This window comes from Oreochromis niloticus, linkage group LG3 (genome assembly GCF_001858045.2).
Source record: "Oreochromis niloticus isolate F11D_XX linkage group LG3, O_niloticus_UMD_NMBU, whole genome shotgun sequence".
NCBI lineage: Eukaryota > Metazoa > Chordata > Actinopteri > Cichliformes > Cichlidae > Oreochromis > Oreochromis niloticus.
The window spans coordinates 24584638-24595740 of record NC_031967.2 but is presented as its reverse complement, the minus strand read 5'-3'; the positions used below and the strand labels follow the sequence as shown (position 1 = coordinate 24595740).

Genomic DNA, 11103 nt, shown 5'->3' with positions numbered 1-11103 from the left:
CTACACTGAGTGTTTTGTGTACTCACTCTTCTTTCCAATGTTTTGAAGTGTAATAACAGAGTATGTGACGTCTCGGGGTTCATCTGCACCTGAAATATAAAAATGTTTGTAAACACATCACATGCAGTTAGTCTCCTTAAATCAAAAGCTTCTTGCATCTCTAGCTGCTCTGAGCTTTTCTAAATATAAACTTTACCAGTTCCAGTGTCTTCCTCTTGTGTGATGGATTCATAGAGGTTAGCATCACCTTCATGAAAAGAAACCAGAGTCAGAGTTTGATTTTAATGTCATCAGTCAAAGAAAGATTTTTATTAGTTGTGTTTAAGTCAAATCCAGGACTATCAGATATTTTCAGAGCATGAACCCATCATGGTGTTACTGTTTGTGTTGTTCTGATATGAAACAATAACATTTGTGGATTCTTTCAGTCGAGTTAAAGAAACAATCAGGTTGTAAAATCCTGTTTGTTTCTGATCTTTTGTGCATGTAGTCAGTTGGTTATTTGGATGTTTGTCCAACTGGATTTTGATAAATGTTCTTTGAAAAACTGCTGAGCACAAACTGAACCTAAGAAATGTTCCTGTTAATGGAGACTGAATGAAAAGTCAATATTAATAATGATAATAAAGATCGGTTTAAGTGCTGACCAGGATGAAGAGAGTTGTATTCATGAGTTTCATTCTGGTTGACTCCATGATTTGTGGAGGAGCCCGGACTGTGACTCTCAGACTGGATCCACCTAAAACATGAAATAAACACAATAAACTCAAAGTAACTGATGTTTGTTTAAAATAATAATAAAAAGTATTTTACCAACCTGGTGAAGCAGGAATCTGTGAAAGAGACAAATGTTATTACACATGTTTGTGATGTGAATTGTTCCATAAGAGTTCACATATATGTGTAAATAATTAAAGTCCATGTAGTAAATAAACTCTCTAATACAGCATGAAAAGAAGAGGCTCTTACACTTGGACTGTCTGCAGCGATACAACAAGAGCAGGAGAATAATAATGAGAGAGACTCCACAAACCAGTCCAACAATCAACCACACAGGAGATGAAGAGCTGTCAGCTCCTGACACAGTTACTGTAACAACAAACATAATTTTGATAAACTTTAATTAAATTTAATATTTCATAACATAATTTTATAAAAGATCCAGTTCATCTATTTTCCTTGACTAGAAATCACTTTGAGTCAACTCCTGTTGTGTTTAAATGACTTGACTCCCCACAGTGAACACATCGACACAAGTCCAGTCTCTTAAATTTCCTCTTAAATGTTGACTTCAGGAAACTGCTTTACAAATATTTACTATATAAACGTGTCAAACAGTCAAATCCTACAGAACTACTACAGAACTAATTGTGAATTTATGTTGATTTGGAGATTTGCTGAAAGTGATTGTTTCACATTCATAATCCTACCTAGTCTCCCCTCCTTGGATCACATTCCTGACACTGATGTGGAGTCTAGTTTGGCCTTCATAGTAATCCTCAATCATCAATCTATTCAACATTGTTGCTGAAACCAAACTCACAAGTTTTGTTAATCTGAACTTCTTGGCTGTCCTCTGTGTAGTAAACTGGGTTTCCTCTTCCTCCTCTGCACCTGTAGAGTCCTTCCTGTGAGACACTGATTTGTCCATTTGATGGGGAGACAACATCCACTGTGGTATTATCTCTGTACCAGTAGTATTTCCATCCAGATGATGATGATGGGTTCACAGAGCAGGTCAGGGTCACACTGCCCCCTACTGGAAGAGTCGTGTTATCAGCTCTCAGTTTGGCCTTTGGTTTATCTGCAGTTCAGTTTAGACAAAGAACAAACAAATAAATGACTGAATCAGAACAATTTTAAAATACTTAGACAGAATTGATGTACATCACCAAAATTTGATGCAGATACAACATGTTGCACTATTCTAATGCAAAATACTCATTTTGATCATCACTACAAACCATTTATTTATACTTTGCTGCATTAAAAAAATAAAATTTTAAATCTGATGGTTAATTAGAATTCAATTTGAAGTTGAAAACTTCCAATCAAGTCAGCAGAATTGTGGGAACATTAAAATTTCTGAATTTCAAATTTTGTAAATAAATCTTCTGACACTGATGCGCTCCAACATGAAGTCATTAGGTTTAGTTCATTGTTGTGATACACACATGCATAGACAAATTAAAATCCTTCAGTGTAATATGTGTGAGTGATATCTGAGAATAAAACTCAATAATCTGAATGAATAACATACCAGCACAGACCAGCGTCCAATAAAATGAGGCCATATTTCAGTCTGCAGTTCAGTTTTCATTCAGTGAAAAAAGACGGCATGTGTTGCTCATGAGACCAGACTCTTTGGTCACAAACCTCAAACCTCCATATGAGCAGCAAAATACAGAAGAGCAATCACAGTATTTAATGTTTCTTAGTGGATGTGGTGGAGCAGCTGAGACAGATTCAGCATTTGTTCTGCATTTCATCTTTCATGTATTAGAGCTGCACAGCAGAGAAGTTACTCTCATATGTTTTGTTCTCTTCACTGTGAATAAAAAGCTGCTGTTCAGGTTTTTGTTGTTGGAATAAAAACTAAACATTTTACTGACCAACATGAAAGACAGTTATAAAGCTGTAAGAAAGAAGAAGTGCTTTTTCCTTCTTTAGATACTCTGGATGAAAGATCTTACATGATACAGTCAGTGTGATGATATCACTCCACTCTGAGAAGAAATAGTCCCTTCTGCCCCGGCAGCTGTATCCTCCACTGTCAGACTCAGTAGCTCTGATGATTCTGTGTTCATTGGATGTTGGAGGTGTGTTTAACTTGGCTGCTCTCCATTCATACGTCCACTGAGCTCCTTCACCTCCCTGAATCTCACATCTGACAGTGACTGTCTCACCGCTGTATATCTGAGTCCAGGATGGCTGCAGGGTCACAGTGGGCTTACTGGGAACTGTTCACAGAAAATATCCAGTTAGACACAAATAGAAACATAAAAAATCTGCTGTTTAAAACATGAGAGTAACGTGAGTGAAAAACAGCTGATTCACAGATAGAAACTGTTTAGAAGAATGAACATCAACACATATTTACACAAAGTTATGATGCCATGTAAACAACTTCAATTTATAACATTTAGTCATATTTTCTAGAATTGCGTCACTCAGTTATTTTTTATTGACATTCTATAAATTAATTTTTAATGAGTTTGATTAGGTCTGCTTTGGTTTCATAAAGATACTAAATTTGAGGTGAATCAGGGTCAATAAACTCTGAGATCAGCAACTCTGAGTTTCCTGATCCAGAAAGACTGAACAGAGTTAGTTCAGTCAACTCTGAGTTAAATGTGTGTGAGTAGAGAAAGAAAGCCATCATCAGTGGAGCATGGATACCAGGAATCACCATGGCAACAGGTACATAAAGAGCAGAGCCTCCATTTTAGTCCAGAGTGTAAATAAAATAAAAACCTGTTTGTAAACAGTTGTAATAAATCTCTCCACTGTCCCCGGTGTAAACATTTCTTATCTGATCAGCTTCAGTGACAGATGACGGCTCTCTTACAGCCACAGCGGAGATGTTCTACCCAGTCACTGTTCATAGTCAGAGTTCAGTAAATGTTTTTACAACAAAGCTACCAGGAAGTCAAGAGAAGAGTACGTCTCAGAGCTGCTCACAGTACAAGCAACTCCAGAGTATTCATCACTATAATTAAACACTATAAATCCATCTACAGATGAGGTACATCAGGCCTCTGATATATGTGAGGAATTTAAAATTGTTTTCAACAAATAGTCCTCAGATAGGAAATGATCTTAAGCCTCCACTATTCTCACAGTTTACACTGAAAACCACCAACTTTAAGTCAGTTTCTATGCATTTGTGCCCCAGCTGCTTTAGGGGGTGGACCTCCACCCACTACTCAGATGCAATGTGGAGGGTGACACGAGTGCACTGTCTTCATTGCTCCTGAATTTTAACTGTATTCGTAAGAATTTCATCTTTGTTATTGTGGCCCTTAACAATGATGATAACGCTGCTGCCCTCATTTAACCTGACCTGAATCACCTTGTGTAGATGAACTGGCTCCACTCTGAGCTTTGAAAGCGACTTTATGATTAAAGGAATGAAACTTAGTGTCAGTCACTGGTTGCTGGTGCAGCAGGAGGGGAAGAGTCAGAGAGAAACTCAGAGTTTGTTGAAGAAAACCTGCCATAGTTGATGCTTTTACCATCGTAACGGACTCAGAGTTTAACTTAACTCTCTGAAACAGAAAACTGTGAGTTTCACATGCAGTTATCCATGACTCTTTTTTTAAACTCCAGTTATTATTTTTATATTTATTCTGTGAATGACACATTTTCCATGAGTTGGAATAAGTCTGCTGTACTTTAATAATAAATATACTGACTTTGAGTTGAACAAGCAAATCAGAGAGAAAGACAAACTCAGTGAGTTTAACAACAACAAGATCTGAAAGTTTGAAAAGAAGAAAATGCAACCCTCTTTTTTTCCTCTTGAATCCGGACACAACATGAGAACATTATAAATTATATTATAACATTATAAATTTTATAAACATTAAAAATATTATAAAAAATTAAAAAAATTATAAATATTGTCAAGGGCATGTTCTAGGTCATGTTGTAGCTGATGATATAAATATTGATAATGTAGCACAGATCAAATATTGTCCTCTCAGTTTAGCAGAAATATACAAATAAAACTCACGAGTTTGTTTAACCATTATGTCACTGCTGTCCTCTGTGTAGTAAACTGGATCTCCTCTCCCTCCTCTGCAGTGGTACAGACCTCCTTGTGAGACACTAAACACTGCGTTTGCTTCATTTCCTCTCATGAGCTGAGCTTTAGAAGAGACTGAATCACGTCTGAACCAGTCAAACTTCCAGCCAGCAGAGTCCTCCACAGAGCAGCTCAGTGTCACACTGCCCCCTGCTGGTATGACTGAACTGTGCGCTGTCAGTGTGGCTCTGGGTTTACTTGCTGTTGAGGAAACAAAATAAGTAAAACATTAAATCACCATCATGAATAAGTTTCTTACAGTATTGATCAGACTTTAAACATTCACTTGATAATTAATCAGAGTTTCGAACAAAAACAGAAATTAGATATCCTGCATGTAGGAATTGGAGTAGAGAACCGATTCTTTTATTGTACCGGTTCCCAGTAGTCCAAGTCCTGGGAATCACTACTCTGCCTTCCTATCGATCCTACTTATTGGTTCTTGCACTCACTCAGTTTGTGTCAAAGGAGAAAATGGTGGTACAGTCTGGATGTGGACATTATTTTTATTGTTATTGCACAAAGGATGAGAGCGATGCTTAAGTGGAGACTGCTGCAGGACAGAAACAATTTCATTCACTTAGTCAAATGTCAACACAACCTCGGCTCTTTAAAGCACCTTTACAGACAGCATGCTAACGCTAAGCTAGCCAAGAACCCAGAGTGACGTTAAAGCTGAGTGAATGCTGACCCCAGACCAGCACTGTGAGAAAATGAGCCGTCATTTGCTGTGAAGCTGCTGCTGAACTTCAACAGGTAACAAACTGATGAGCAGTCAGGCTGCAGCTCCGTTTCTACCTGTTCATGTTTCTACATTAAAATCACCATGACAACTGATTTAAGGTCTCTTTGTGCTGGTTTTGTGTAAGAACTTTTTTGCTTTACTTTTTTTGAGTAATGATCCCAACACTGATCACAACAAAGAGGGGAAATACCTCCAACATGCACAAACATTTGACCTCACAGCCTCTAATTAATCTGCATGAATGTCTTTGATATTCTGCTTAGAGACGGTGGAAGCGATGAGAATCAATAAATTCCCATCCCTACCTGCATGTGACACATTAGACTGTTTAACAAACTAAAGATTTCACTGATTTATCATTCTCTTATCAAACTGTCATCTCTGTACATTCCTCTTTACATTGCTGATATTTTAAGAGCCTCCATGGTGTCTCTGCTTCTGTTTGCACAGTGAGAAAAACTGTTGTCCTGAGCTGCCTGCAGACAGCTGGATCATTGTTGGAGATTTCCTGTTAAGACAGATGTAAACATGAAAACATTAAATGTCAGCATGAATCATGGTCCAACTTACATGAAACTGTCAGTCTGAAGGCATCACTCCATCCTGTTAAGAGATAGTCACTGCTACCCCGACATCTGTAGTCTCCACTGTGGGACACTGAAACTCTGCTGATCCTGTATTCACTGGATGTTGGAGGGCTGTTTGTGTTGGGTGCTGTCCATTCATATTTCCACACCTTTCCTTCACCTCCCTGAATCTCACATCTGAGAGTGATTGTCTCACCAGTGAACATCTGAGACCAGCTGTGCTGCAGTTTCACAGCAGCCAAAACTGTTCATCAAACAAATAAACACAAATATTTAAATAAATAAATTAAGAGGAAACACAAAACACATAAAAAAAAATCATAGTTATAAGTGTTACTTTAATTCAATTATAGATTTCAGTTTTATGTCACAACAAAACTTAACCCTCACCTTTTTTCTGAATTGTAACTGGAGCACTGTCCTCTGTGGAGAAAACTGGATCTCCTCTCCCTCCTCTGCAGTAATAGATGCCTCCTTCTGAAATACTGATAGTGTGCTCTGATGTTCCAGCTCCTATTTTCTGAGCTCCAGAAAACTGTGAATCACGTCTGAACCAGTCAAACTTCCAGCCAGCAGAGTCCTCCACAGAGCAGCTCAGTGTCACACTGCCCCCTGCTGGTATGACTGAACTGTGTGCTGTCAGTGTGGCTCTGGGTTTACTTGCTGTTGAGGAAACAAAATAAGTAAAACATTAAATCACCATCATGAATAAGTTTCTTACAGTATTGATCAGACTTTAAACATTCACTTGATAATTTATCAGAGTTTCGAACAAAAACAGAAATTAGATATCCTGCATGTAGGAATTGGAGTAGAGAACCGATTCTTTTATTGTACCGGTTCCCAGTAGTCCAAGTCCTGGGAATCACTACTCTGCCTTCCTATCGATCCTACTTATTGGTTCTTGCACTCACTCAGTTTGTGTCAAAGGAGAAAATGGTGGTGCAGTCTGGATGTGGACATTATTTTTATTGTTATTGCACAAAGGATGAAAGTGATGCTTAAGTGGAGACTGCTGCAGGACAGAAACAATTTCATTCACTTAGTCAAATGTCAACAAAACCTCGGCTCTTTAAAGCACCTTTACAGACAGCATGCTAACGCTAAGCTAGCCAAGAACCCAGAGTGACGTTAAAGCTGAGTGAATGCTGACCCCAGACCAGCACTGTGAGAAATGAGCTGTGATTTACAGTAAAGCTGCTGCTGAACTTCAACAGGTAACAAACTGATGAGCAGTCAGGCTGCAGCTCCGTTTCTACCTGTTCATGTTTCTACATTAAAATCACCATGACAACTGATTTAAGGTCTCTTTGTGCTGGTTTTGTGTAAGAACTTTTTTGCTTTACTTTTTTTGAGTAATGATCCCAACACTGATCACAACAAAGAGGGGAAATACCTCCAACATGCACAAACATTTGACCTCACAGACTCTAATTAATCTGCATGAATGTCTTTGATATTCTGCTTAGAGACGGTGGAAGCGATGAGAATCAATAAATTCCCATCCCTACCTGCATGTGACACATTAGACTGTTTAACAAACTAAAGATTTCACTGATTTATCATTCTCTTATCAAACTGTCATCTCTGTACATTCCTCTTTACATTGCTGATATTTTAAGAGCCTCCATGGTGTCTCTACTTTCTGTTTGCACAGTGAGAAAAACTGTTGTCCTGAGCTGCCTGCAGACAGCTGGATCATTGTTGGAGATTTCCTGTTAAGACAGATGTAAACATTAAAACATTAAATGTCAGCATGAATCATGGTCCAACTTACCTGAAACTGTCACTCTGAAGGCATCACTCCATCCTGTTAAGAGATAGTCACTGCTACCCCGACATCTGTAGTCTCCACTGTGGGACACTGAAACTCTGCTGATCCTGTATTCACTGGATGTTGGAGGGCTGTTTGTGTTGGGTGCTGTCCATTCATATTTCCACACCTTTCCTTCACCTCCCTTAATCTCACATCTGAGAGTGATTGTCTCACCAGTGAATATCTGAGACCAGCTGTGCTGCAGTTTCACAGCAGCCAAAACTGTTCATCAAACAAATAAACACAAATATTTAAATAAATAAATTAAGAGGAAACACAAAACACATAAAAAAAAATCATAGTTATAAGTGTTACTTTAATTCAATTATAGATTTCAGTTTTATGTCACAACAAAATTTAACCCTCACCTTTTTTCTGAATTGTAACTGGAGCACTGTCCTCTGTGGAGAAAACTGGATCTCCTCTCCCTCCTCTGCAGTAATAGATGCCTCCTTCTGAAATACTGATAGTGTGCTCTGATGTTCCAGCTCCTATTTTCTGAGCTCCAGAAAACTGTGAATCACGTCTGAACCAGTTAAACTTCCAGCCAGCAGAGTCCTCCACAGAGCAGCTCAGTGTCACACTGCCCCCTGCTGGTATGACTGAACTGTGTGCTGTCAGTGTGGCTCTGGGTTTACTTGCTGTTGAGGAAACAAAATAAGTAAAACATTAAATCACCATCATGAATAAGTTTCTTACAGTATTGATCAGACTTTAAACATTCACTTGATAATTTATCAGAGTTTCGAACAAAAACAGAAATTAGATATCCTGCATGTAGGAATTGGAGTAGAGAACCGATTCTTTTATTGTACCGGTTCCCAGTAGTCCAAGTCCTGGGAATCACTACTCTGCCTTCCTATCGATCCTACTTATTGGTTCTTGCACTCACTCAGTTTGTGTCAAAGGAGAAAATGGTGGTGCAGTCTGGATGTGGACATTATTTTTATTGTTATTGCACAAAGGATGAAAGTGATGCTTAAGTGGAGACTGCTGCAGGACAGAAACAATTTCATTCACTTAGTCAAATGTCAACACAACCTCGGCTCTTTAAAGCACCTTTACAGACAGCATGCTAACGCTAAGCTAGCCAAGAACCCAGAGTGATGTTAAAGCTGAGTGAATGCTGACCCCAGACCAGCACCGTGAGAAAATGAGCCGTCATTTGCTGTGAAGCTGCTGCTGAACTTCAACAGGTAACAAACTGATGAGCAGTCAGGCTGCAGCTCCGTTTCTACCTGTTCATGTTTCTACATTAAAATCACCATGACAACTGATTTAAGGTCTCTTTGTGCTGGTTTTGTGTAAGAACTTTTTTGCTTTACTTTTTTTGAGTAATGATCCCAACACTGATCACAACAAAGAGGGGAAATACCTCCAACATGCACAAACATTTGACCTCACAACCTCTAATTAATCTGCATGAATGTCTTTGATATTCTGCTTAGAGACGGTGGAAGCGATGAGAATCAATAAATTCCCATCCCTACCTGCATGTGACACATTAGACTGTTTAACAAACTAAAGATTTCACTGATTTATCATTCTCTTATCAAACTGTCATCTCTGTACATTCCTCTTTACATTGCTGATATTTTAAGAGCCTCCATGGTGTCTCTGCTTCTGTTTGCACAGTGAGAAAAACTGTTGTCCTGAGCTGCCTGCAGACAGCTGGATCATTGTTGGAGATTTCCTGTTAAGACAGATGTGAACATTAAAACATTAAATGTCAGCATGAATCATGGTCCAACTTACCTGAAACTGTCAGTCTGAAGGCATCACTCCATCCTGTTAAGAGATAGTCACTGCTACCCCGACATCTGTAGTCTCCACTGTGGGACACTGAAACTCTGCTGATCCTGTATTCACTGGATGTTGGAGGGCTGTTTGTGTTGGGTGCTGTCCATTCATATTTCCGCACCTTTCCTTCACCTCCCTGAATCTCACATCTCAGAGTGATTGTCTCACCAGTGAATATCTGAGACCAGCTGTGCTGCAGTTTCACAGCAGCCAAAACTGTTCATCAAACAAATAAACACAAATATTTAAATAAATAAATTAAGAGGAAACACAAAACACATAAAAAAAAATCATAGTTATAAGTGTTACTTTAATTCAATTATAGATTTCAGTTTTATGTCACAACAAAACTTAACCCTCACCTTGTTTCTGAATTGTAACTGGAGCACTGTCCTCTGTGGAGAAAACTGGATCTCCTCTCCCTCCTCTGCAGTAATAGTTGCCTCCTTCTGAAATACTGATAGTGTGCTCTGACGTTCCAGCTCCTATTTTCTGAGCTCCAGAAAACTGTGAATCACGTCTGAACCAGTCAAACTTCCAGCCAGCAGAGTCCTCCACAGAGCAGCTCAGTGTCACACTGCCCCCTGCTGGTATGATTGAACTTTGTGCTGTCAGTGTGGCTCTGGGTTTACTTGCTGTTGAAGTTACAGGAAAGATCATCACTTGTTTGAAGAACAACTTTGTTATATAGTAAAGAAAGACCTCAAACAAAAAAAAAAAGAATTTTTGTAATATTGTGCTTATAAGTGCTTATTGGCTCACAACCCTGGATGATGGGTTAAGAAGATGGATGGAGTTCAATAATAGATCTCAGGTTTCTCAGGTAGGTCGGTCCCTGATCTCAGTGTGATCATCACACTTGTTACAAACAGGCACCAACAGCACAAGAAAAAAAGTGTCTTCAAATCAAATTTGATGAGAATCAACAACTGGCAGCAGCACATGAGGACAGCACAGGTATCTCAACTAACTGTTAGACAGCTAGAGAGCCAGGAGCTAACGCTGCATGTTTCTGCACAAAGATGCAAACACAAAACGTGGACCCAACGCATCCGAATCAGTGAGATGTCGCCTTTCTCACCCGACGGCACATACGCGCCGTCGGGGCTGAAAGCCGACAGCTCACTGATTTTGAAGCGTTGGTGGGCGCTTTGTGTTTACGTCCTTTTTGCGCCAGATTCTGAAGCAGCAGGTTTTATCTCTCTCCAAACAATATTGACGGAACCAGCAGCCAAAGACGATCCAAACTACGCTTCACATAAACATCATCACGAATTTCCTCTTACTTTTGCTGTTTTGCTTCCACCACGATAAAAATCGCACTTCATGTAGAGCTCTCTCTCTCTCT

At 39.1% G+C, this 11103-nt stretch overlaps 3 long non-coding RNA genes across 3 annotated transcripts; all 3 read right to left on the bottom strand.

The window, feature by feature from the left end:
• Window positions 1-1023: 1023 nt before the first annotated feature.
• Window positions 1024-2879, bottom strand: LOC109204479 (uncharacterized). Its single transcript, XR_002063969.2, has 3 exons — window positions 2694-2879; window positions 1544-1804; window positions 1024-1089 (listed from the first exon to the last, which is right to left on the bottom strand). It is a non-coding gene; the product is annotated as an uncharacterized LOC109204479 (long non-coding RNA).
• Window positions 2880-6343: 3464 nt separating this feature from the next.
• On the bottom strand, window positions 6344-8120 carry LOC112846268 (uncharacterized). Its single transcript, XR_003219167.1, has 3 exons — window positions 7917-8120; window positions 6530-6802; window positions 6344-6383 (listed from the first exon to the last, which is right to left on the bottom strand). It is a non-coding gene; the product is annotated as an uncharacterized LOC112846268 (long non-coding RNA).
• A 7-nt stretch (window positions 8121-8127) lies between these two features.
• On the bottom strand, window positions 8128-9895 carry LOC109204486 (uncharacterized). The gene is made up of 3 exons (XR_002063979.2): window positions 9711-9895; window positions 8324-8596; window positions 8128-8177 (listed from the first exon to the last, which is right to left on the bottom strand). It is a non-coding gene; the product is annotated as an uncharacterized LOC109204486 (long non-coding RNA).
• Window positions 9896-11103: the final 1208 nt, after the last annotated feature.